This window comes from Narcine bancroftii, chromosome 3, assembly GCF_036971445.1.
Source record: "Narcine bancroftii isolate sNarBan1 chromosome 3, sNarBan1.hap1, whole genome shotgun sequence".
Lineage (NCBI taxonomy): Eukaryota > Metazoa > Chordata > Chondrichthyes > Torpediniformes > Narcinidae > Narcine > Narcine bancroftii.
This window is the reverse complement of record NC_091471.1, coordinates 154,873,118-154,900,878: the sequence shown is the minus strand read 5'-3', so window position 1 is coordinate 154,900,878 and position 27,761 is coordinate 154,873,118. Positions and strand designations below refer to the sequence as shown.

Genomic DNA, 27,761 nt, shown 5'->3' with positions numbered 1-27,761 from the left:
GCATCCAACCCGCTCCAAGAACAGCCACTATCTTTCACAAGTAGACGGAGATCCAGACAGAAGCAAAATGATTGGAACTACTTTATTGGGGCGAAAGCGGCAGGTGGTGTGTGCAGAGGTTGTGTGGTCCACGGTCCCAGAATGCTCCACGGTGCATGTAAACAACGGTCATGGCATAGCTGAATCTGCTTCTGTTCTTTGAAAGGGACAGTGTTTGAACTTTTCTTTAACTGTCACACTACTGTTTAATTTATTGTATTTAAAGTAAACCACTATTCGGTAGGTTTGGCAGCGCCCATGGCGAGTGGTAAATAAAGCAGTATTTCAATTTTTGCATTGGCCAAAGTCGAGGCAATGCAAGTGAATGAAATAAAAGTGATACATAAAGGGCGAGTGAAGGAACAAACGTAGATCTTCAAATTATACATTTTCTAGGTGAGAATGAGCCTTTATATCTTGTTAACTGTCCATTTAATCTATTCGTCAATACAGAACAATCCATCTGTGTCTGTCCGTCCGTCCGTCGTCGTCCCCCCCCCCCACTTTCAGTAGCTCTGCAAAGTTAACCCCACTGCTCTTCGCCTTCAGATTCTTTTGCAGTTTGACTACTTAAGATAGCAGCAGAGTTTAGGGTCAATTGTTCCTGGAGCAGTAAGAACAGCTACAATTACTTGAAACATTAATACTGCTGATCTCCCCATAGAGGCACCCTGATCTACTGATCCTTTACAGAATTTTCAGCTTTTTTATTGATTTAGACTGTGAGCTTTTTCTGCTATGTCCTTTTAGCAGTTTTTTTTTGTCTTCAAGCATCTTGCGTATGCAAGGTTTATAGTTGAAAACACTGAACACCAATAAAATCCTTGTCAGTGAAATATGTCACACCTTCACCACCACACCCCCATCACTGTTGTGTTCTTCCCCCTTAACTCCTTACTGGGTCCTCTCCCAAGCCCTCGAGAAGTATTCTCCCTCATACCCTCATTTTAAAAAGCATTCAACATGGTAAGATTTCTTCTTATACTCCACATTAAAATCATATTTTAGAAGGCATGCTGTGACAAAGATTTTTAAGCAAACATTTCTTTAAAATGTGTGCAACTACAAATAGAATTATTAGAAATATGAAATATTAACAAAAATAATTTTGACCTGATCACAGATGACATGAAATAGGAATGTAAATTTAATGGAATTCATCAGGAACAGCTGCTACCCCTCTACTATCAGACTTCTCAACAACAATCTCAGTCAGGGATACATTTAAGGACTTTTACCTTTGGACTTTATTGACTTTTTTCTTCTATTCGTTTACATTTCATTATTTGTTTACATGTGTACATTGTGTACAGTTTTATTTGCATACCACTAAGTGGTAATTCTGCCACGCCTGCAGGAAAAATAAACTTAGGGTTTTAAGTGATGTCATATATGTACTCTGACAATAAATCTGATTTAATTTAAAACCATATACCGACTATTCATCAAGAAGCAGATCAGGGGGCAATACATCAAGCAGGAGTATGAAATTCTTCTTGATTTAAAAGGAATGAATTAAAATTTCTTTATTCAGTCTAATGGAAATGAATTGGAATAATAATGAACATTCAGGGGGGCGGGAGGGAAATGGACTGACATCTATCGAATCATGTGTGTTTTGATGGCTTGGGCCACAACCTGTAAAATAGAGGGGGGTGATGTATATTATTTGAACAATGTTAACAGGGTTTTTTTAATTTTTACTTTATCTTTTTTCTTTTTCTTTTTTACCTGGATTGATAAGACTGATATGCCTTGGAACAAGAGTTAAAAAAGATTTGAAATACCAAGGAGTTGGGAGAAGAGAGGTGAAGGGGAGGTATGGTTTCCAATTGTTTTTAAAAAAATACTGACAGGTAAAATATTGAATACTTTAAGCTTTAATATAAAAGGGCTTAATAGCTCAGTGAAAAGGAAGAGGATTTTGGCATATATTAAGAACATGAAGAATGATAAAGCTCTTATGCAAGCAACATTTAATTGAAAGAGAACATCAGAAGGGAGATAGATATGTTATAGTACATTGTCAAATTTTTTTCAGAGTATTTGACACTTCTGAATATATATGCACCGAATGCAGATGATGAAAAATTTACACAAGAAACACTAATAAATTTAGCAAATGCACAAGAAAATATATTAATAGATGGAGATTTTAATTTTTGTTTAGTTCCAGTTTTAGATAGATCTACAAGAGCAATAAGAAGGACAAAAGCAGCTAATGCTACATTGTTGTTAATGAATGATTTAAATTTAATAGATTCTTGGTGAAGAATTCATCCAAGAGAAAGAACTTGCTCCTTTTCAAATAGACAATTCTTACTCGAGGATTGACTTCTTTTTTAATATCTATGCAACTTCAAGGTAGAATTCAAGAAGCGGAGTATAAGGCAAGAATTTTATCCGATCATTTTCCTTTGTTGTTGACAATAACAATGTTGGACAAAGAAAAATCAATTTATAGGTGGAGGTTCAACTCTATGCTATTAAAAAGAAAAGATTTTTGTAAATTCTTTAGAAGACGGATAAGGAATTTCTTTGAGACCAATTCCAATTTGGTTACTAATAAATTTATTTTATGGGACACAATGAAAGCTTATTTATGATGTCAAATAATAAGTTATACTTTTAAAAATAAGAAGGATTGTATGAAAGAAGTAGAACAATTAGAGACAGGGAGAACAGATTTAGAAAAGGACTTACAGTGACGTAAATGAGGACAAAGATGGCTTATTAATAAAAAGCTTCAGTACAATACTCTACAAACATGAGGTTGAAGACTGGTCTATTGCTCTGCCATCTCTGTTTATATTCATTCCCTGCCTCTTACGACAGGAGTGATGTCATTGCAGCACCATTTGCTGCTGTTTCCTGCCATGTGGGAGGTCACGCGATCGTCATGTTTGCCAGCCATTTTGTGAGCTGGGTCACAACTCAGTTCACAGGCTGCTACATGACCCCCTCCCCCAGAACCAGTGATCGGAGTGTCCGTCGCTGCTTTGGACAGCCTACCTCTGCGTCAAAGGACTGAGTCTCGACTGACTGGCTCATGTCTACATGGGCCGGTATCAGCTGGTCGAGGGTGAAAGTTTCCTCTTTGCCAATACACATGTCCAATACACATGTTGACCTGTTTTGCCTGACAACCCTGTACTGCTCCTCATATGGCCATTGGAGGGGTGCCTGGTGCACTCCCCTTCACACAAAAAGATATTCATAGGTATGCATGTCCTTGGGGATGAAAGATTTGGGCTGGCTGTGTGGCGGGGGCTGTGGAGGGGCTTTCCCTCAGCTGTTTCATTGCCACCATGGGATTTCTGGATCCTTGGTGGCACCTAAGAACACCCTTGGAATTACCAAGGGTGTGCCATACACCATTTCTGCTGTGGAGGCATTAGCTCAGTACATATCCCCAGAAGGACCCAAGGCAGTTTATTCACCCAGTTGGATCCCTTAAGCCGTACTATCAGAGCTGCTTTTAATTGTCTGTGGAACTGCTCCATCAACCCATTGGCCTGCGGGTAATATGCCATGGTATGGTAGAGTTGGGTTTGGGTAGCGTCACCCAGAGCTTTGAGGTAAATTGCATTCCCTGTCAAAGGTGAGATGATCCAGGACTTCGAACCTGAACACCAGGTGTTGACTAGTGCCCTGGTGCAGGTCTCCGTGGTCATGCCGGCCATGGGAACTGCTTTTGGCCACCTGGTGGAGTGGTCAACCATAGTGAAGAGGTATCTCACCCCACGGGAAACCAGTAGCGGCCCCACGATGTCGACGTGGACATGGCTGAACCTATACCACGCTGGCTCAAATGTCTGGGGAGGTGCTTTCATGTGAGTTTGCACCTTTGACGCCTGTCAGAGCGTGTCGGTCTTGGTCCACTGACTGACCTGTTTGCAGAGCCCATGCCAGATGAACCTGCTGGCCACCATCTTTACCGTAACTCTGATGGCTGGATGCACCATGTTGTACACTGTGTCAAAGACCTCCCATCTCCATGCTGCTGGCATGATGGGGTTTGCCAGTGGAGACGTCGCAGAGGAGTGTCTGGTTGCAAGGGGTGATGATGACATTTTCCAGCTGCAGCCCAGAAAGCACTGTCCTGTACACCAGGATCTCAGGGTCTTCATGCTGTGCCCTGGCTAGGGCTGAAGAGTATGCCCTGGGATACGGTGTGGATGGACTAGAAGGTGGGACGAGTGCATTGGCCACCACATTGCTCTAGTCGTCTATGTGTTGGATGTCCACGGTGAATTCAGACATGTAGGAAAGGTGCCTCTGCTGCCTGACCGACCATGGATCAGACAATTTGTGGAAGGCGAAAGTCAGTGGTGTGTGGTCTGTGAAGACCTTGAATTTTCTGCCTTGCAGAAAGTATTGGAAGTGCCTGACCGCCAGGTACAGCACCAATAGCTCCTGGTAAAAGGCGCTGTATTTAAGTTCAAGTGGCTGGAGATGCCTGCTAAAATAGACCAGGTGCTGCCATTGTCCATCAATCAGCTGTTAGAGGACCCCTTCGACCACTGTGCTGGAGGCATCCACTGTGAGGGGAGTTGGCGTCTCCGGCCTAGGTGAACCAGAAGGGTGGCATTGGCCAAAGTATGCTTCACCTTCTGGAACACCTCCAAGGCCTCCCCATCCCAGGCAATGTCTTTATTTTTCCCCATCATGAGTGCGAAAACAGGGTGCATGATCCAAGCTGCTGCCGGTATGAATGGATGGTAGAAGTTAATCATACTGGCGAACTGCAGCCCCTTCGTGGTGCAAAGTTTTGCGTACTGCAGAACGGCCTCCACCTTCTCGGGCAGTGATTTCGCTCCATAGTGGTCAATTTGATGACCCAGGAAGTCAATAGTGTCCCACCAAAATTGACACTTGGCGGGATTGATGGTCAACCTGAACCCCTGAAGGCGGGTGAGCAGTTGTCCAAGGTGGGCCGTGTGCTCTGAATGGTTGCCGCTGGTAATATCATCCAGGTAGATGAACGCGAATGGGAGGTCCCAGCCCACCACATCCAACAGCTGCTGAAAAGTCTGAGCAGCATTCTTAAGCCCGAAGGTCATCCTCATGAATTTGAACAAGCCAAAGGGGGTGATTATGGTGGTTTTGGATATATCCTTGGGGTGTACTGGGATTTGATGATAAACCCTGATTAAATTGACCTTTGAAAACACCTGTGCCCCTTGTAAGTTGGCAGTAATATCTTGGATATGGGATACTTGATAGCCTTGTTGAGACATCAGTAGTCACCACACGGCCTCCACCCTCCTGCTGCCTTCGGGACCATGTGCATGGGGGAGACCCAGGGACTGTACCACCATCGCATTATCCCGAACTCCTCCATTTTTTTAAATTCCTCTTTGGCGAGGGCACATTTTCAGGGGAGAGGTGGTGCGCCCTGGTGTGGAGCGGGGTACCCTCGGAGAGAATGTGGTGCCTTACCCCAAGCTTTGGTTCCGTGGAGGAGAATTGTGGTGTCACAATTGCATGGAACTCCTCCAGGATGCATATGTAGGCATCATCGGACAGCGTGGTGGAGTCAAGGTGGTGGGTCGGTAGTTTGGCTTTTCCCAGGGGCATCGTTTGAAAAGTTCTGGTGTGCATCAAACGCTACCCTTTGAAGTCTACCAGCAGGCTGTGGGTGCACAGGAAATCAGCTTTACTTACACCTCTGCTGTGACAGTAAAAATCCACTGAAATTGATGGCCAGCAAATTGTAGGGGGACAGTGTGAGTGCCATAAGTTCATATAAAGGTTCTGTTCATTGCCCTCAGTTCTTGTAGGCCGTGGGGGGAAGGACACTTATTTCAGTACTGGTATGCGTGAGGAACCGCCTTCCCAACAGAGAGTCCCACACATGGAGGAGGCTGACACGTTGGCCAACCACCACAGCCATAAAGGACAGATGACCATGATGTTTCCCAGTAACGCACAGAGTGGGCAGCATTGACTGGCCTCGCACCCCATCGCTGATGGTAATAACAATATGGCTGGGTAGAGGGGGACCACTTGCCTCTCCATCTGCTGTGGCCTTGTTGCCAGCTGGAATCTAGTCTGTTCCACCAAGACTCCGTTTTCTTTCTTCACTCTCCAGAGAATGCCTACCCAGGCTGCAACTTTCCTCGGGTCGCCGAGGTCCTTCTCAGCGAGCAAGAGTCGAATATCCTCAGGCAGCTGCTCCAGGAATATCTCTCAAAGAGCAGGCAAGGTTTGTGCCCCTTGGCAAATGCAAGCATCTCACTTACGACGGCGGATGGGGCCCTGTCCCCCAAGCCGTCCAAGTGCAGCAGACAGGTGGCACGCTCGCGCCATTATAGCCTGAAAATGCGGGTTAGTAGCTCTTTGAGGACACCATATTTGCCTTGTTCTGGAGGCTGCTGTAGAAAATCATCAACCCTTGCTGCTGTATCCTAGATGAGCGAGCACACTACATACGGCGGCGGCAATCTGTTGAAGGTGGAACTGGGCTTCGGCCTGTTTGAACCACACGTGTGGCTGCAGCGCCCAGAATATTGGCAGCTTGAGTGAGACTGAGTGGAGAGCTTGGTCTGTCATCAATGTTGCGAACGCGCTACACGAAGTATAGAGTAAAAATGACACACACAGTTGAGTTGAGGTCGAAGACTGATTTATTGCTCTGCCAGTTCTGTTTATATTCACTCCCTGCCTCTGATGTCATCGCAGCGCCAGCCTCCAACTGGCCAGCATTCCTGCCATTGCCAGCTGTTTCCTTTCATGTGGGAAGTCACGTGGGGCGATGGCCATTGGTCCCTGTGGGGCCCTCGCAATTGTCATGTTCCCCTACAATTTTGTGAACAGGGTCGCGACTTGGTTCATGGGCCGCTACAATATATAAGTTGAATTATACTCCTTAAGGAAATTGATGAAAATTTTTAAAAATGGATAGAGTTACCAATGATATTATTGGGAAGAGTTAATTGTATAAAAATGAATATATTTCCAAGAGTGCAATATGTTTTTCAGACATTACCCATACCTCTTTTTTCAGGAATTAATAAATATGTAAGAAAATTCCTTTGGAAGGACAAGATGTTGAGAGTTTTAGAAAAATTAACATGGAAATGTGAATTAGAAGGTCTGCAACTTCCAAATTTTAAAAATTATAATAAAGCTACACAAATGATACTTCTCTCTTTTTTTTGAAGAGGGAGAGAAACCAGCATGGATTAAAATAGAGATGGATAAGATACGAGAGAAGATACCAGAAGATTTCATATATAAATGAGAACTGAGATTAATATCTGGAGACAGGGATACACCACTGTTGAAGCATTTGATTAATATATGGAATAAAGTAAATAATGAAATGGGAATGAGGAATTTTGGGTTAATTAAAATCCCTTTGATTCAAAATAGAGTTATACCATTTACTATGAATAATTGACAATTTAATATTTGGTTCTCTAAAGGAATTAGAAATATAGCAGATTGTTATTAAGGAATAAATTTAATGTCACTTGATCAATTATAAAATAAATATGGGATACAAAATAAACAAATAAAAGCATATTTATGAGATGAATTGGGTCCAATGATGTTATTACCTGAAAGAAGTGAAATAGTAACTTTGATTTGCGAAGATCTATTTAAGAAATTTATATCCGTGTGATAATACAACCACAGTACTGGGCTGTGTGCCCACCAGCCTAATGCAGAGGGCAACTTCTGAACCTGCAGGAAGACCACCTGGGAGGCTGACTCCACCTGGCCGACTGTCAATCACCGACCAGTATATAGACTTGAGCCAGCCCCTCCCAGGCCAGTCACACGTGGAGCCATCGAGACTACTACTGGTGTACAACAGAGTTTAAGTGGATTAAAGCCTGTAGTACAGTCTTTTCTGTATTTTGTGTCTGCTTGCTACACCACAGTGCACCACAGTTTAATCCACTTAAAATTTAAAGACCATGGAGCAGTTCCTCACCATCAAGAGTCTGGAAAGCGACCCCCCAACACCCAGAAGCCCCAGCGCACTTCAAGATCTGGAAGCTTGCGATTGAGGTGATCATCCAGATTCAGGCTGAGGTGATTAACACAAACCAAAAGAGACTTATGGTACTTCGCACCAAACTGGACCCCCATGCTTTCCAGGCTATCAGAGTCTGCATGGACTTGCGATGGCGTCCTGGAAAGCATGTATAGGCCCCTGACGAATGTGCTGTACGCCTGGTACCTGGTACTCAGCATCAGGTTGCAGCAGCCAGGTGAGACAGCAGACACCTATCTGGGGGCTCTGCATGAGCTAGCTCGCCCATGTCTGACCAAGTCTGGGGTGCCGGAAGGGGAGATGGAGCATCTCATCTGAGATGCCTGCATGCAAGGGTTGTGATCGAGGGCCACTGGCAGAGACTGTTGGAAGAAAATACTGCCACCCTTACCAGAATCATGGAGGTGGTTCGCTCTCTAGAAGCTGCAGCCCACCATGTAGAAGTTTTCGATGCCCAACTTCCCCAACCTCTAGCCTGGCCGATGCCGACAACTGCTGTCACTGAGGAACCTCACGGAGAGGAGACGATCACTGCACCAACGCAACCCACCGCTGTAAGTACTGCGGGTCCCGGAGTGGGTGGGACAGGCACATCCGAAAGAGCTGCCCAGCGAAGAACTTGCATTGCTCCAGATGTGGTAAGAAAGGGCACTTCGCTAAGGTATGCCTCTTTTATAACCACCAGGAGCACTGCAGCCCTCCACAATCAGCCGGGAACCCCCGCAGCCACTGCCATGTGCAAAGACCAGGCAGTGCCATTACTCAGCCCGCCATTTCCTCCTGCCACGTGCATCCACCGGGCATCGCCATCATGGGCCAGCCGGCCTCGACCATCCCAACACGCTCACCTTGCCAACCGGATGACATGGTCAACATGTGCACCCACATAATTGCGTACCCAACACACCCCATGGCCCAGAGGGAAGCCACTGGCAGCTATTCGCCACAACCATTGGGGAGCAGCAACTCCATGGACTCAGGTGCTTGATGATGGACATCGCTGACAATGGGATTGTAACAAAATGCCTGTTTGATAGCAGCAGTACTGAGAGCTTTGTGCACCCGAACGTAGCCTGGACGCTGAAATTAAAGGTATACCCCACAAACTTCGCTATCGCCTTCACTGCCCAGGACCACTTTATCACAGCACTCGGGCGCTGCTCAGCAGATCTGACAGTGGGTGGGGAAATATATCACAGGTTCAGGCTCCTGGTCATGCCAAAATTCTGTGCTCCTGTCATCTTAGGGCTGACTTCCAATGCCACCTCCAAAACCTCACCCTCGCCTTCGGTGGCCTCTCCACCCTACGGGTGCCTCCTCCATTCCTCTTCAACTACCTGAAGCCAAACTGTAAGCCTATAGCTGCCAAAAGCAGGCGCTATTGTGCGGCCGGCAGGACCTTTATCAAGGCAGATGTGAGACGGCTTCTGGTAGAAGATATCAGAGTCCAGCTCTAGCTCTGGAGATCCAAGGTCCTGGTTGTAAAAGGGGGCAGCAAACCGAGGATGGTCATCAACTATAGCCAGACCATCAACTGATACACCTAGCTGGACGCCTATGCCCTACCTCGAATAGCCGACATATTCAATGAGATAGCACACTATAAGGTTTTCTCCACAATTAGCCTGAAGTCAGCCTACCACCAACTCCCCATCCAAGCCCGGGATAAACCTTATACTGCCTTTGAGGCAGATGGACGCCTCTACCAGTTCCGCCAGGTTCCCTTTAGGGTCACAAATGGGGTCTCCGTGTTTCTGTGGGTGGTGGACAACATGGTAGACCGGCACAATAGAGCGACCTTCCCGTACTTGGACAATGTCACTATCTGTGGCCATGACCAGCAGGACCATGATACCAACCTGGAGAGATTTCTCTGTATGGCTGAGGAGCTGAATCTCACTACAAGGAAAAGTGCATGTTCAGCGCTACCTGCCTCACCATCCTGGGATACATCATGGAACACGGTGTCATTGGTCCTGACCCTGAACACATGTGCCTCCTAATGGAACTGCCCCTCCCTCACAAGTTCAAGGCCCTCTGCAGGTGCCTAGGGCTCTTCTCTTACCACTCCCAGTGGGTCCCCCGCTTCTCGGTCAAGGTCCGCCCACTAGCCCAAGCAACTAACTTTCCCCTCTCCCTGAGGTGCAAGCAGCATTTGCCCACTTCGCTAATGCCACGATGCATGCTATGGGCAAAGACACCCCATTCCAGATGGAGTACAATACTTCTGATGTTGCTCTCGCGGCCACCCTCAACCAAGGGGAAGATCCATGCCCTTCTTTTCCAGGACCTTCCACGGTTCAGAGCTCGGGCACTCCGCCAGTGAAAAGGAGATCCAGGCTATCATGGAAGCGGTCCACAACTGGCACCACTACCTGGCAGGCAGGAGTTTTACCTTTCTCACTGACCAGCGCCCAGTGGCATTCATGTTCAGCAATACCCATGAGGGCAAGATCAAGAACGACAAGATCTTGCACTAGAGAGTTGAGCTGGCCATGTTCAGCTACAAGATCCAGTACAGACCGGGGAAGTTCAACAATTTCCCCTGACACCCTGTCCTGGACCTGCCCCAGCGTGCAGTCTAACCAACCGCAGGCACTTCATGACACTCTTTGCCACCTAGGCGTCATGCACCTGTATAATTTCATTAAGTCCTAGAACCTTCTCTTCACAGTCCAAGAAGTTCAGACCATGACTGAGTCATGTACGGTCTGTGTAGAGTGCAAACTGTGCTTCTTCCGCCCACCACAGGCTCAAGTCGTCAAGGCCACTCGACCCTTCGAGCGGCTCAGAGTCGACTTAAAGGGGCCCCTGCCTTCCACAAACAAGAATGTCTACTTCCTCTTGGTCATAGACGAATACTCCTGCTTTCCCATTGCCATCCCTTGCCCTGACACCTCCACCGACATTGTTATCAGGGCACTGACGCAGATCTTTACCATGTTCAGATACCTGGCCTTCATCCACAGTGAATGGGGATCCAGTTTCATGAGTGAGGAGCTGCGCCAGTAACTGATAGCAAAAGGCATTGCAGCTAGTCACATGACTAGCTATAACCCTGGGACCGTGGGCAGGTGGAGTGCAAAAATGGGTAGATCTGAAAGGCAGTTGTCCTGTGTCTGTCAACTACTGGTGAGGGCCTCTCTGAGGCACTCCATGCCACATAGTAGCTCTTGTGCACAGCTACCAATCAGACTCCTCATGAGCGCCTTTTCTCATTCCCTAGAAAATCAGCAACTGGCATCTCTCTCCCAATATGGCTAACGTCTCCAGGACAGGTGCTCCTCTGCAAGCACGTGTGGACCCACAAGTCCGACCTCCTGGTTGAGCAGGTGCTCCTTCTCCATTCGAACCTAAACTACACCTACGTCAGGTACCCCAGTGGACATGAGGACATTGTCTCGACCAAGGATCTGGCACCAGCAGGGGCCATTATGAATACCCTGCCCAACCTACCCACCACAGGTATCCTTGACCCACCCAGGATTCACTGGGAGCCGACGTTCTTCCCTTGCCTCTCCAGAGGGCTCCACACATACACCCCATCACAGCCAGACACCACCCTGCACACACCACTGGTCACCCCAGCCACCCCGGACCTGGCCGACCCTCAGGCAACCCCGCCCTCACTGACCATTGACCAGGAGCCTACCCTGCAACAGTCACAGAGGCACAGATAGCCGCTGGGCCACCTGAACTTGTAAATGCTACCCGGCACTAAGACAACCCCCCAGATTCTTTTTAAGAAGGGGATGAATGTGGTGATACCACCACAGCACGAGGATGCATGCCCACCAGCCTATTGCAGGGGGAAACCACTATACCTGCAGGAAAACCACCTGGGAGGCTGACACCTGGCCAGCTGCCAATCACCAACCTGTACATAGACTTGAGCCGACCACTCCCGGGCCAGTCACACGTGGAGCCATTGAGACTACTACTGGTATACAACAGAGTAAGTGAATTAAAGCTTGTAGTACAGTCTTTGATGTGTTTTGTGTCTACTTGCTGCAACACAACGCACCACAATCTGTTATTTATATATTATTGGAAAAGGGAACTTTGAAGCAGGGAATCCATAGATCTAGACAGAGATGGGAAATGGATTTAAATAGAAGTATAGTGGAGAAAAATTGGCAGGAACTATGTTATGATAGTATGACAAATACAATTAATGTTAGATATATATTGGTTCAATATAACTTTTACATCAATTGTATCTTACTCCACAAAAATTAAAAAGATTATAATTAGATTTATCAGACAAATGTTTTAGGTGTAGTTACTTTTTGCAATACCTTTTTGCATTCTACATGGTCATGTTCAAAATTGAGGCCATTTTGGATAGAATTAGGAAAATTTCTAGAACAAGTTACGGGAGTTAAATTTCCACAAGATCCAATTATTTTCTTACCAGGTAATATTTGAACAATAAGACCCAAATTGAAATAGAATTTTTTCCAAAAGGAATTTGTGAAAATTACATTAGAGGTTGCAAGAAAATGTATAGCAGTGACATGGAAATCAGATTCCCATTTAGGGATGGAAATCTGCATGTAGAAATACATAGTTGTATATCTCTTGAGAAAATTACATATAATTTAAGAAATAAATATGATACTTTTTTGAAAAATTGATTCCCATATTTATACCATAGGTATTTATTTATAAAGAGCTTTCTCTGAACCTCATGAAACCTTGCTAACTCCTTGGGATAAATAAATGATGATATTGAGAAGAAAAAGTTGTGTGAATGTTGCTAATATTTTGGTAACCAGATGAGTTTTTCTTTGTATTTCATTTTACTTTTCCTTTTGCTTTTTTCTTTTCTTGGGGATTATTATTTGGCAGGGGGGAGGGGGTTGCTGGGATTCATTGGGGTAGCATGCATAATTGATTTGAAATATATAACTTAAAGAATATTAAAGAAAAATTAAATATATATATTAAGATCTAATCAATGTAAATTGAAATGTAAATATTCTGAATATAACAATCACTTATTAATAAAAAAATTATAATTATCACGCAAAACATGTAATTTTTTCCATTATTAAACAATATCTCATCTCATTATGCCATCTATTAATATCAATCATGTTTGTATCTTTACACGTACTAGCAATAGATTTTTTCGCTACAGATAAAGCTAAATATACAAAAGCAAGCTAAAACTTATCTAATCCCAAGCCTATCAGAGGTTGCAAACTACCCAATAAAAATACTGTCGGATCTAAAAGTATTTTAATCTTATCCAGGTATTCTAAAAACAATTGAATTTTCTTCCAAAAAGATTGTATATGTATACATGACCAAACAGCATGAAAAAAAGTTCCAACTGTATTTCCACATCTAAAACACAAATCTGATTCATGAAAACCATACTTTTTAAATTTTTCAGTTGTTAAGTATAATTGATGTAAAAAATTATAGTTAATCATTGCATAACATGCATTTATCAATCTAGTTACACTATCATAACAGATATCTAACCAATCATCCTCGGAAAAAATAAAACCAGTATCCGCTTCCCATTTACTTTTAAATCTATCCCAACCCTTTTTATCCATGCCATCCTGTAATATTTGATACATAGATGAAATATAACCCTTCTCTGGTACCTTTATAGGAAAAGTCTCAAATTTAGTCATTTCAGGTAAAATCATATCTCTACCAAACATACGTTTTACCAAAGATCGAATTTCATAACAGAGAAACAAAGAATTCTTATCAATACCAAAACTGTCCCTCATCTGATTAAAAGATAAAAATTTACCCTCTTTAAAACAATCTCCCAAATTTTTCACACCTTTAAATCTCCAATGCAATATGGAGATTATGTATTCAAAAAGAAATAAGTTGATTATTATACAATGGAGTCAAAGCCAATAATTTACCCCTAGAGCCTATAATTTTATTTTTCTTAATCCATAATTTCATTAAATGTTTAGTATAGGCACATTATATTGTTGTAACAAATTTATATTCCATCTAAACAAAAATTGATGTATTTCAAATTCAGAAATATTTACCATCTCAATTTTGGCCCAACTAGGAATCCGTACCAAATCCATCAATGAACTAATAAATTTAAGTTGGGCTGCTTCATAATAATTTTGAAAATGTGGTAAACGTAATCCCCCTAACTCATATTTCCAAGTTAATTTATTCAAAGCTACTCTCGAAAATTTACCACTCCATAAAAACACCCTAACCATTTTATTCAAGTCTCAAAAAAAATATTATCAAGTAAATACAGAATAGATTGAAACAAATATTGTATACACAGAAAAATTTTCATCTTAATTGTATTTATCCTACCCAATAAATTAATAGGTAAATCTTTCCATTTAATCAAATCAGTTTTAATTTTTTTTATTAACAGAACATAATTTAATTCATATAAAGATTGATAATTAACATCCAAAATTATACCCAAATATTTAATTCAATCAGTCCATTTCAAATTAATAATATTCTTATAAACTGAATAATCTCCTTCACTTACCGGTAATATTTAACTTTTTTCCCAATTAACTTTATATCCAGAAAGACATCCATATTGTATTAAACACTCCTTCAAGTACAAAAGTGACTGAGCTAGGTTTGTTAAATACACCAATACATCATCAGCAAATAAATTAATTTTATACTCCTTGTCTAAAACTTTCATACCTTGTATCTGTGTATTTTGTCTTATCAGCTATGCTAAAGGTTCAATCACTAACTCAAACAAAGCTGGTGATAAAGGACTACCTTGACGAGTTGATCGAGTCAATTTAAAAGATTCCAAAATCAAACCATTCATCAATACTCTAGCTACCGTTTTACTATATTGAGCCCTAATGCAACCAATAAAGAAAGGACCAAACTTAAATTTCTCCAAAACTTTAAACAAAAAATTCCATTCAACTCTATCAAATGCTTTTTCTCCATCTAAAGATATCACCATTGGGTGATCTGAAGATTGTCGAAATCTATTAATCAAACTAAGCACACGCAAAATATTATCTGAAGCATATCTATTCTTTATAAAACCTGTTTGATCCATATAAATCAACTTAGGTAAAAATTTAGCCAATCTATTTGCTAATATTTTAGCTATTATCTTATAATCTACATTTAACAACGAAATTGGTCTATATGAAGATACTTTCAAAGCATCTCTATCTTTTTTTGGGATTACTGTAATTAAAGCACTAGAACAAGACTCGGGTAATTTATAATGTTCTCCAATTTGACGTAATACATCCCCAAACACTGTAAATAAATTATCATAAAAAATTTTATAAAATTCAACCGAAAATCCATCATCACCAGGCGATTTACCATTCGGCATTTCCATCATAGCCATTTTAATTTCTGAATCAGTAAATGGTTCTTCTAACTCCTGTATATCTGCTTCCTCTAATATTGGTAAATTCAACTGTGATAAAAAAAAGATCAATCGATCCAATTTCTTGTTTTCCTTCAGATGTATATAACTTTTTATAAAATGAAAAAAATTCATCATTAATCTCACAAGGTTTATGTAATAAGAGAATTCCATCTAACAGCATTAATAGTCCTCGAAATTTGTTATTTCTTTAATTGCCACGCCAATACCTTATGTGCTTTCTCTCCCCATTCATAATACTGTTGTTTAGTCCTATTAATCACACATTCAAATTGATAAGATTGCAAAGTATTATATTCCAATTTCAACCTAAATAATTCTATTTTCTGATCTTCTGTAGCATCTTTCTGGAGTTCCTTTTCTAACTCATCAATCTGTTTCTCTAATTCAAGACTCTGATTTAATCGATTCTTTTTCATTTTAGAAGTATAACTAATTATTTGTCCTCTCAAATAAGATTTCATAGCATCCCATAATACAAACATACGTTGAACAGAATTAGAATTTTCTTTCAAAAAAAAGTTAATTTGTTTTTTTTAAAAATCAATAAATTCCGTATTTTTAATAACATTGTATTAAACCTCCAACATGAGGCCACTTGAATTTTCTCAGAAGTTGCATATGTAAAATATAACAAAGAATAATCTGAAATCACCCTACTTTTATATTCCGCTTGTTGTATTTTCCCTTGTAAATGTGCCGATACTAAAAAGAAGTCAGTCCTTGAAAATGATTTGTCTCCAGATGAATAAAAGGAGAAATCTTTCTCTGTCGGATTAAGACATCTCCAAATATCTACTAAATTAAGATCTTTCATCAACGCTTGAACCTGAACTGCCATCTTAGATTTCTTAACTTTCTTCAGAGATTTATCTAATAAAGGTTCAAAAACACAATTAAAATCACCACCAACTAAGATATTATCATTAGCCTGACCCAAACATAAAAATGCATCTGAAATAAATATTTCATCATCTACATTTGGGGCATAAATATTAAGTAAAGTCCCAAATTCACTAAAAATCTTACAATTCAATTTAAGAATACATCCTGCCTTTTCCTCCATTGATTGTAATTCAAAAGATAAATTTTTATGTATCAAGATTGTTACGCTTTTAGCCCTAGAATTAAATGAAGAATATACATGCCCAACCCAGTCCCTCTTTAATTTCATACTTTCCTTCAGATTCAAGTGTGTTTCTTGTAAAAAAAAGCAACATCAATTTTCATTTTCTTAATATACGCCAAGACTCACTTATGCTTGATCGGACTGTTTAAACCTCGAACATTAAAAGCAGCAAACCTCAACTTTGACATATCTACTATTGTTACTAACTACCAATAATATCTTTATATGAAAACTCAAATCAACGTATATAGGCCCTCCAATAGGAAAAATAAATCACAAATTAAAAGCTAACTAAAATGAAAATTTAAAAAATAATAAAGAAAAAAAAAGGAAAACCCCCCCCCCCAAAAAAAAACTACCAAAAGGTAGTAATCCCTGAACAAAAATTGGGTGTGGGTCATCCACCAGTGGCTGATGATTAATAAAGAACTTAGAGCAAATCTCTCCCTCCCCAGCCAAACAATGAATAACATCAAAATATCATAATAACAAAAAAAGAGTAAGAAAAAGAAAATTCTTCTTTTCATCCAAGAAATTCCAATCTTCAAGATCCCATTTCAGAAGAAGTTGAACTCTTTCCATTCCCATTTTTCCCATTTCTGCCATTTCTTCCGTTTCCAGAACAACCAGATTTTTCTTTAGGAGACAATGGTGGACTACGTCTTTGTCCTCTTATATCTGGCAATGAATCAGCAAAAATCATTGCTTCATGATCATTCTCAAAAAACCGGAATTGATAGTCTCCATAAAACACCTTCAACACTGCCGGGAGCGAAAAGTAGACTTATAACCTTTACGCCACCAAACTTCTTTAACTGGATTAAATTGACGTCGACGTTGAATGACCTCTTGACTCAAATCAGGATTTTAAAAAAACTCTGCTGTTCTGAATCAATAACAGAGTTTGTCGTTGTCTCGCATTTTGCACTGCTAGTCGAAGTATTGCTTCTCTGTCCAAATAATTCAAACATTGAATTATTACCGGTCTCGGTGGCTGACTAGCTGAGGGTGTTCTTCTTAGAGCTCTATGGGCTCTTTCCAGTACCAATCCTCCAGAAAAAAATTCTTGCCCTAATACTTGTGGGATCCAGTCTTTAAAGAAACGAAGTGGATCTTGTCCTTCTATACTTTCTGGGAGACCAACGATTTTCACATTATTCCTTCTGCTTTGATTCTCCAAGTAGTCTATTTTCCTCTCTAAGTCCTTCTCGCGTTCTTCCAATTCTATGACTGATTTTTCAACCTTCAACAATTTTTCTGTGTTAGAAGCCACTTGTTGTTTACAGTCCGAAAAAGCAGTGTGAAATTTTAAAAATTCTTCATAAGATGCATCCACATGTGCTTTAACTATATTCAATTCTGAACTTATCATTTGAACCATCTCATTCATTAGAGGCTGAATAACTGCATTTAGTTGCATATACTGTAGCTCAGAAAAGCTCAGCCCTGCTCTCTCTGTCGTAGTGGCAGAACCAGGTAACTGCAGCTCCTGCTGCAACTCAACAGAAGGCATTTTAAAAGTTTTACTGCGGGTCTGGACTCCCAGCGACGGAACCCCGACTTCCTCAGGGGGTTGCCGCTGGTCTCCCCCCACATCTCGTTTTTTCACAAAATCACGAAGGAAAACCATATCTTAAGGTTGAAATGCTTCCTGATGCATTTCCAACAATGGAGTTGTCTTCCTGCTTGCTCCCTCCATTGAAATCGAAAGGCTTTCCAAATCGTGATCCACTTCTTGGGAACACGAACCTTCTTCCAGAGAACTGGTAATTCCAGCGCCATCCTTCACTTGGTGAGTAATATACTTTTTTTTTCAGCTCCCACAGGCAGTCTTTGAGATTTAGACACTGAAGAGATTAAGCCTGAGGCTGTATCAAGTTGTCTAGGCCCCAAATCTTCAGCACTTCGAAAATGTAACTTCTTCTGCACTTGAGGTTTAATCTATTTTACTATTAATGGCCATAATAGTTCCTTAATACTTTAAACTAAAATTTTAAAAGTTTAAACTTGAAAACAAAGGGTTAAAAAAAGGGTACTTAAAAGTCTAGCCAGAGAGGACGAGATTGCACCTCTAGACTCTACGCCATCTTGCCACGCCCCCCAAAAAAAGTTGATATTAATGCCATCTGGTTGGAGGATGAGGTGTTGTTCCTTCAATTTACAGGTGGTCTCAGTCTGGCAGTGCTTTGGAACATGGACAGACATGTCAGCAAGGGAATGGGATAGAGAAATAAAATAGGTGACCACTGGGTGATCCACGCTTTTGCAGATGACAGAGCTGAGAAGCTCAACAAACCAATCTCCCAGTCTGAATCCAGTCTCTCCAATGTAGAGGAAACCACAGCGGGAGCACTGGATGTAGTAGATGACCCCTGCAGATTCACAAGTGAAATGATGCTTCATTTGGAAGGAGTGCTTTGAGCCCTGAGGGCTCAAGTGGAGCATCTCCTGTAGTCACAGGGGTAGGTCCAAAGGGGACGATTATTTGGAAGGGAGGAGTGGACAAGGGAGTCATGGAGGGAGCAGTCCCTGCAGAAGGTAGAGAGGGGAATATGTGTCTAGAGCTGAGATCACGTAGTAGGTGACAGAAATGACGGAGGAGGACATGTTGGATGTGGAGGGATGGTAGGTGAGAACAAGAGGATCCTGTCCTTGTTATGCGTGGGGGCAGAGGGGACCAGGTCAGGTGTGGGGGTAATGGAGGATATATGGGTGAGTGCCGAGTTGATTGTGGTGGAGGGAAAGACACATTGTTTGAAAAAGGAGAACATCTTTATGGTGTTGGCTGCCTTCTTGAGGCAGCACCATGGGAGGTTGGAGTCTCTGATGGACATGGCTGCATTTGTTACCTTCTGGAGCCTTTTGCTTTCCTCGGCAATTGAATTCCAAAACCATGATGTAATGCAACCTGTCAGTATATTTTCCGTAGTGTTCCTGTAGAAGTTTCATAGAATATTTGATAGCATGCCAAATCTCCTCAGACTCCTGGGAAAGTAAAGGCATTAGTGTGTCTTCTCCATAGTTGCCTCAATGTCCTGTCTTCGGGATAGTTCTTCTGAAATATCAACTTCCAGAAACTTGAAACTTATAACTCTCTCCACCTCCAACCCATCAATGCAGACTGGTACGTGATCCCTCAGCCTCTCCTTCCTAAAATCAACAATATGCCCCTAGGTCTTGATGACATAGAGAGGAATGTTGTGGTTCAACCAGATTCTTAATCTCCATTCTTTATTCTGACTCATCATTTCCAATAATTCAGCCAACAGCAGCAGTGTCGGCAGTGAATTTGTAGATCAAGAATGAAGGGAAAATAAAATTGATCAATAAAACAGAATGTTGGAAACAGGCAACAACTGTGGAGAAAGTAAAACTGTATTAACTTTGCAGGGAAATTACTTTTCACCGGAATTGACAATTCTGACACAAACTAGGAAGACTTGTTATTGGAAATGTTAAATTTATTGTTGATTCCTGAGGTCTGTAATCTACTTATTGGAAGATAAGGTGTTGTTCTTCAAGCTGATGTGGCCTTGATGGAGCAGTGTAAGTGGCCAAAGACAGAGAACACAAAGTGGGAGTGTGATGGATAATTAAAGAGATGGGCAGTATGGTGCTCAATATTTTTCTGCAGACTGAAGGGAAATGTTCTGCAAAGCCATTACCAAATCAGCTCACATTGATTTGAACACTTGCATTAGATTTTAACACAGCACAAAATCTGAAGCAGATCCCCAGCCTGAAAGTTGGGAAATCTGTCAAGCTGGTTGTTGGACTTCATGCAGAGTCCACCACAGCAGTGCCAGTTCAGCAAGGTGGAAATTGCCACTACTAATTTACACACCATCATCAATGAAAACTGGGATTACTCCAAAGATACATGGATAAATCCGAATAATAGAGCTGATGCCTTAGCAGAGCATTTGTCCAATGCAAGGTAAGAATATCTTAAAAAGTATTGACAAACACAATAGGTATATGATTGTGAGATTAAATTTCTACTTGTTATAATACAGGTTGTCTAAATTGAATCCCTTTAGATTCAGAACATGTGCTTTTTTTAAAAAAAAAGCTTTGTATATTTCAAGTCAACTGTCAAAACAACAGAAAATAACATCTATTAAAAACAGAAAATGCCAAGAACACTCATCAAGTCAGGCATTATCTGTGGAAAGAGAAACAATGTCAACAGTTTGTTAGAACTAGAAAAAGAGAGAAAATGCTAATTTTAAGATGCAAAAAGGATTGGGGACATTTGAATATGACAAAGAGATGATCTCTGTATCATGTGAAGCCAATTAAAGAGAAAGGGATGGGGGGCGTGGCAAGATGGCGTAGGGAGCAGACGTGCATTCCCGGTCTCCCCCAGGCAGTTTTATAAATACCCGTTTTAAGAATATTTCTTTTCTGTTAAAAGTCTTTGTTTTGTTTATCAATTGTTTTTAGTTTAAAATGGCAACAAAGATTAAGGAAAATAGAGTTCAAATACAGAACAAAACTACACTCTCCGACTTTGGAAGAAACTCGGCCTACTTGCCCAGACAGAACCACGGAGTCAAGGCTGGGATTTTCTTAAGAACGGAGCTCATTAATTGGACTGTCGGATAAGCTGGCCTTGGACACCCCTCTGAAAGATGTTTAAAATGGCAACAAAGATTAAGGAAAATAGAGTTCAAATACAGAACAAAACTACACTCTCCGACTTTGGAAGAAACTCGGCCTACTTGCCCAGACAGAACCACGGAGTCAAGGCTGGGATTTTCTTAAGAATGGAGCTCATTAATTGGACTGTCGGATAAGCTGGCCTTGGACACCCCTCTGAAAGATGGTGATGAATATTGATTTGAAATGTTTTATGAAGATAAATTGCAGTAATTGGCATTGGTTGCCCGTGAGTTTTAAAAATCCAGATAACATTAAAGTTTATTAGTGATTTTTTTTTGATGGAATATCGGAAGGATGAATTTATTATCTATAAATACAGAACAAAATTACATTCTTTGACTTTGGAAGAAATTTTACCTATTTACCCAGACAGAGCCGGAGTTGGTGCTGGAATTTTCTCAAGAACAGAACTTATTAAAGTTGATTTAGGACTCCTTTTTGAAAGATGGCGACGAATGTTGATTTGAAATATTTGAAATATTTTCTGATGATAAACATATATATGGAACTCCTTGACCTGCAATAAGGTTTATCAGTGATTTTTTTGGATGGAATATTGGAAGAGTGAATTTATTATCTGTGAGTATGCATACATTGCAAACAGATTTTAATAGTTTTGAAAAGGTGTTTTTTAAACTAAACAACAAGATCAGTTTAATATTGAGAAAATTGGAAAAAACGGAAACTTTATTATTAAATTTGGAAATTCAGTAGAAAGAAACTATGAACAAGATTGATGATTTATAAAATTAAAGTCGAAGGAGCAATGTCCAAGAAGAGTTAAAAATTTTGAATAAGTTTTTCTTGAAAATAAACAATAATTTCAACTTAACATTGAGAAGATTGACAAAGTGGAAAATTTGGTATTAAATTGGGAAACACAGAAGAAAGAACTTATGAATAACATTGATGCTTTAGAAGATCAAGACCGAAGGAATTATGTTCAAGAAAATTTTAAAAGATTTGAAAAAAACTTTTTTTGAAAGTAAGCTACAAATTCAACTTGAGACTGAGAAGAATGGAAGATTCGGTGTTGAACTGGGATGTTCAGAGGTGTTTTAATTCAGTGGATGAAATTCAGGAAGACTTGAAAAAAAAATTTTTTTTAAAACAACTTTTATTGATTGTAAACAATGTTTAACTCAGTGTTGGGAGGGTGGAAAGGGTGCAAAATTTAATATCAAGTTTGGATTTTCAAAAAAAAAGAGTTTATGAATAAGATTGGTTAAATTGATGGACCGGGGTTTTATGGATATAAGAAATGATGATTTTTTGGTTTATACGTGTATTTTGTATGCCTGGGGGTGGGGGGGGGGGGATGGAGTTGTACTTCTGCTCCCGAAAGTCATATGCAACTTGTGGTTTATACCACACCCATTTGGGTTTTTGGGAATTAACCACCGCAAGGTGGTTTCCTAAGGGGTTAGGGGAGGTGGGGGGGGGGTGAAAATTTGAAAATTATTTAGTATCTATTATGTAATATTATACTAAGTCAATTTGAAATGAATGTATGGAGATACTATAAATAAATTTCAAAAAAAAAAGAGAAAGGGATGGGGTTGGGTAGAGCAGGGGAGAGAGAAAGATAGAGAGGGAAAGAAAATGCTGGAGAACTTTATACGGTGTACTTTATACAACATTTCAGGCTTGAGCCCTTCATCAGGGTATGGAAAAATGTCTGCAGGTGTCCGAACATAAAAGGTAGGGAAAGGGGGGGAGCTCTCCCTCTCTCTTTCTGTCAATCCTCCAAGTCCCACCTTTGTCTTTTATTGTCGTCACGTCTGCATCTGTGAGGAAACTTGGGATAGTTTCAAAAGTGAATGAGCTCCACAAAAGCATGTTTAATGTTTTAATTAGCTTATTAATGACAAATTAGATTAGAATTCTGACTTCAATAATGCACCAGAGTCTACAGAAACATCTGTAAGCTGTCATAATTTTGTTTCCCACCATGCATGCCATCAAAGTATCAACCTTTCCTGGACAACAGAATCATAGTACATGTATGGAAATGCAGCAGTGATGCAACAGCACTGATCTAACTCAGACTGGTGACCTGTAGAATCTGAAGGACGGATTCCTAATTTGTGACATCAGGTGAGGGAAGGGTAATTTAGGTGTTTTTTTTAAATATTTTATTTAAAATGTTTCCATACATGTCATTAATAAACATAAATAAATATTGATTAATTTTAAAATTACAATGATTACATGCTGGTTTTAGCCCACCCTTGCCCTCTTCTCCATCCCTCATAATGCCTCCCTCCCACTCAGGTAATTTTGGATGTTGTAATTGACATGTCCAAACCCAACAAGATTTTAAATTTTGTGCAAATTTGGATGGAATCATGTATGACCTGCCAAACCATCTGTTGGTCCAGAGAGCTAGCTTCAAGCAGAACATCTTTCTTAGGTGATTGGGATGGGGAGATCTGAGGAGGAATTCACCAAAGGTTTCCTTAAGATATTCAAAAAAGCATTCCTCATGACTCACAAGGAAATGACTAATCTTGTTAGTGTTCAGATGAAAATGACAGATTGTTTCTCAATGTTATCAACTTCCAACTTACATTTTTCAAGAGGGATTTGCTAGATTGGACTTGGTGACTTTGTCTAAATTACCCTTCATTCTCCTGTACTCCATATAATTTATTTACCCATTCCACGATAGGATAGGTTTCTCATCCCTCCTAACTCATCTAAATGGTGCACATCTCTTGTGCTCCGTGCCATCCCTACTGTGACTGTCTAACACACACTGTAATGGATATTGAGATCGACAATTGGCCTCCGATTCAACCCAATGAACTGTGGTGTTGAGACTTGATTAAAAATGTCAGAGTGACTATCAGACAGTCAGCAATCTATTACTGATGATATGAGGAGTGTTGAGACATTATGGACTTGTAATAATTTGTCCACAAAGGTAGCATTAAAGGATAGAATCAAACCTGGATTGCAGGACCTGCAAGCCAAAATGATATATGCAGGAAAGCTTCGAGAAATTTGCAATGTCTGTGAAAACTTTGGTCTTACAGAAGCAATGTTCCATGTTACAAAAGTTGGAAAGAAGGGAAGGAAGAGAAGAACAAAAGGAAAGGCTTGAAATAGAAGATTATCATCCAGTGGCACTGACATCTACGATTGTGAAGTGCTTTGAGTGAATGGGTAATAGAACACATCAAATCACACCTTTCAGTTTGTCTACCATCCAAACTGGTCCATAGATGATAGAATAGCCTTGACCCTCCACTGCATCCTGACACACCTAGAAAATGATCCCTCATAAGCCAGGCTGTTGTTCATTGAATTAGGCACAATCATACCTCAGAAGCTGGCAGATAAACTGTCCTTACTGGGATCCAACACCCCTCTCTACAACTGAGCTTCTCCAGCATTTTGTGTTTTTAAACTCAGAGCTCTACTGAAGACCCTTGTAAGACCCTACCCTTTGTTATAAGCTGATAAAAGCGTTTTCTCCCTCCAGTTATGAGATCTTTTATTTGCGTTACAAAGTCTTAAATTGCTGGAGTTCGATTTACATGTAGAATCTTCTGACTTAATGTCAAGGTTGATATGATATGAGCTCAACTAACATATATTTAATCATATGCTGGTGATGCATTAAATAGATATTGAGCTTGCTAGCTGAGGCATCAAGCAAGAAAACTTTTTTTTGCTGACTGCTTCTATCACCTGAGAGAGGAGAAGAGTGGAATTTCCATTAGATGCATAGATTGTGGGTAATCTTTGAGTGATCGAGGGTGAGCCCTTCTTCGCTTGATGCTCTGTTGTTGACATGGTGTTGATATGGCTGGTTTATTTCACCTGCTGGACAAAGATGACTCCCAAAATATTGATAGTGAATCGTATGGCTTTGGTGGTGGTGCATGAATGGATGTAATTGGATTTTTGCTTGTGGCAATTGTCTGATACTTGTTGAGCATGAATGTTATTTGCCACTTTTCACCTCAGTGACCTCACATGTGGGTCTCCACTCTGGCCCTAGCAGTTTACAGAACCAAGCTCCTGACGTGGGTTTTCACCTTGGCCCCTGCGACCTACAGGACTCAGCCTCCGTCACGAATTCCCACCCTGCCTCTGGAAGTGCATGTGTCTCTTTCTCTCCACCCTCTGACTTTGCCAACCCTCCCCACCCTCCCTTGGACCTTTCCTACCCTCCACCTCCTGATCCACCTCATTCTCCTCCCTTCCTCAACACCCTCTACCCCACTGAACCTTCCCCTAACCCCTGCCTGGTCTTCACCATCCCCTCGGACTTTCCCCTCTTGAAGATTGAATGCTCTGTCCGCAGTAGAGGCCTCACCTTTGTCTCTTTTGCCCACACCTTAATGAGTTCCTCATACGCCATGATGCTGAACTCTTTTTTTCATCTCCATGCCTACTTCCACAACCATGATTCTCCACATTCCCCCCCCCCCACACCAAGCTTTAATCCTTCTTCCTCCTTGGTCTCTGCTTGTCCCCCCCACCTGGTCCAGTCCCTCCCCACCTACATCTGGGATACTTCACATGCCCTTCATCACTTCAACAGTTCCCTGAACTCGATCATCTCATGTTTACCATGGACATCCAATCACTATACACCTCCATTCCCCATACTGAAGTCCTCAAAGCCCATTGTTTCTTTCTAAATAATAGAACCAACCAGTCCCCCTCCACCTTGTTCCGGTCTATAATGATCTGGACCATTATATTTCCAATTGCTGCCATGACATCAACTATATCAACTTCACTACTCCCCTCACTCAATCCAATCTCACCTCCTTGGAATGCCTGGCCCTCCACACACTCTGCACCAATCTGAACCTCACCATCAATCCTGCAGACAACTGTGGTGCTGTTGTGATCTAGCGCACTGACCTCTGTCTGGTTGAAGCCAGATGACAACTCTCAGACAACTCCTCTTACTTATCCCTCTAACAGGACCCCACCAAAACTCATCAAACTACTGTATAACACACCATCTCCAAACTCATCACTTCTGATCTTCTCCCTGGCATGGTCTCCAACCTTATTGTTTCCCAACCATACTGCCCATTTCTACCTCCAACCCAAGATCCATAAATCCAATTGTCCAGCCAGACCCATCATGTTCATGCCCCACTGAATTGGTCTCCTCTTATACAGTAGACTTTTTCATATCTTTTTCCAATCTACTTTCTTCTTGGTTATGTAAAACCACCTTGTTCCCTTGTTCGTAGATAAATTACCACAATCTTTTTATGAAACAACCATATCTTTAATTTCTAAAAAGATAAATGTTGAGAAATATAATACTGTATATTTTTATATATATAATATATTCATGGTGAAAAGACTGGTAATTTACTTGCAGGTCAATTGAAAGGTATTGCAGTTAAAAAAAACAAATTAATAAGATTGGAATGAGAGATAGCACAATGACAACAGATCATTCTAAAATTAATGAGACTTTCAAACAATTTTATTCTAATCTTTACACTTCTGAATTTAAGAATAATTTTACTTCAATGGCAGAGATTTTAGAATGAATAAATTTACCCACCCTATCTCAGGACAAGCATACATGACTGGAGGAACCTATTTCTCTATAGCTATCTATCTCCTCTTTGCAGTCTGGTAAATCTCCAGGTCCAGATGGATTTCCTGTAGAATTTTATAAATCTTTTTCTAAATGGCTTGTACCTTATCTAAGCTCTGTGTTTGAAGATTCATTTCAAAAAGGAATACTTCCTTCATCTTTTTATGAGGCTAGTATTTCTCTTGTTTTGAAAAAAGGGAAAGAAGCAACAGAAAATGCTTCTTATAGACTAATTACATTACTTAATGTTGATACAAAGATTTTATCTAAATTGTTAGCGTTTAGAAAATATTCTACCAACAATTATTAACTCTGACCAAACAGATTTTATTAAAAACTGTTATTACTACTATAACATATTCTTTTTTTTCTTTTTGGCTTGGCTTCGCGGACGAAGATTTATGGAGGGGGTAAAAGTCCACGTCAGCTGCAGGCTCGTTTGTGGCTGACAAGTCCGATGCGGGACAGGCAGACACAGTTGCAGCGGCTGCAGGGGAAAATTGGTTGGTTGGGGTTGGGTGTTGGGTTTTTCCTCCTTTGCCTTTTGTCAGTGAGGTGGGCTCTGCGGTCTTCTTCAAAGGAGGTTGCTGCCCGCCAAACTGTGAGGCGCCAAGATGCACGGTTTGAGGCGTTATCAGCCCACTGGCGGTGGTCAATGTGGCAGGCACCAAGAGATTTCTTTAGGCGGTCCTTGTACCTTTTCTTTGGTGCACCTCTGTCACGGTGGCCAGTGGAGAGCTCGCCATATAACACGATCTTGGGAAGGCGATGGTCCTCCATTCTGGAGACGTGACCCATCCAGCGCAGCTGGATCTTCAGCAGCGTGGACTCGATGCTGTCAACCTCTGCCATCTCGAGTACTTCGACGTTAGGGATGAAAGCGCTCCAATGGATGTTGAGGATGGAGCGGAGACAACGCTGGTGGAAGCGTTCTAGGAGC

General features: G+C 41.1%; 1 long non-coding RNA gene across 2 annotated transcripts; it reads left to right on the top strand.

The window, feature by feature from the left end:
* Positions 1-129: 129 nt before the first annotated feature.
* Positions 130-27,292, top strand: LOC138757718 (uncharacterized). Of its 2 annotated transcripts, XR_011353848.1 has the most exons (4): positions 130-435; positions 1,784-1,858; positions 23,205-23,334; positions 24,276-27,292. It is a non-coding gene; the product is annotated as an uncharacterized lncRNA (long non-coding RNA). The 2 variants fall into 2 exon arrangements; XR_011353849.1 differs by lacking the exons at positions 23,205-23,334; positions 24,276-27,292 and adding an exon at positions 7,206-7,536.
* Positions 27,293-27,761: the final 469 nt, after the last annotated feature.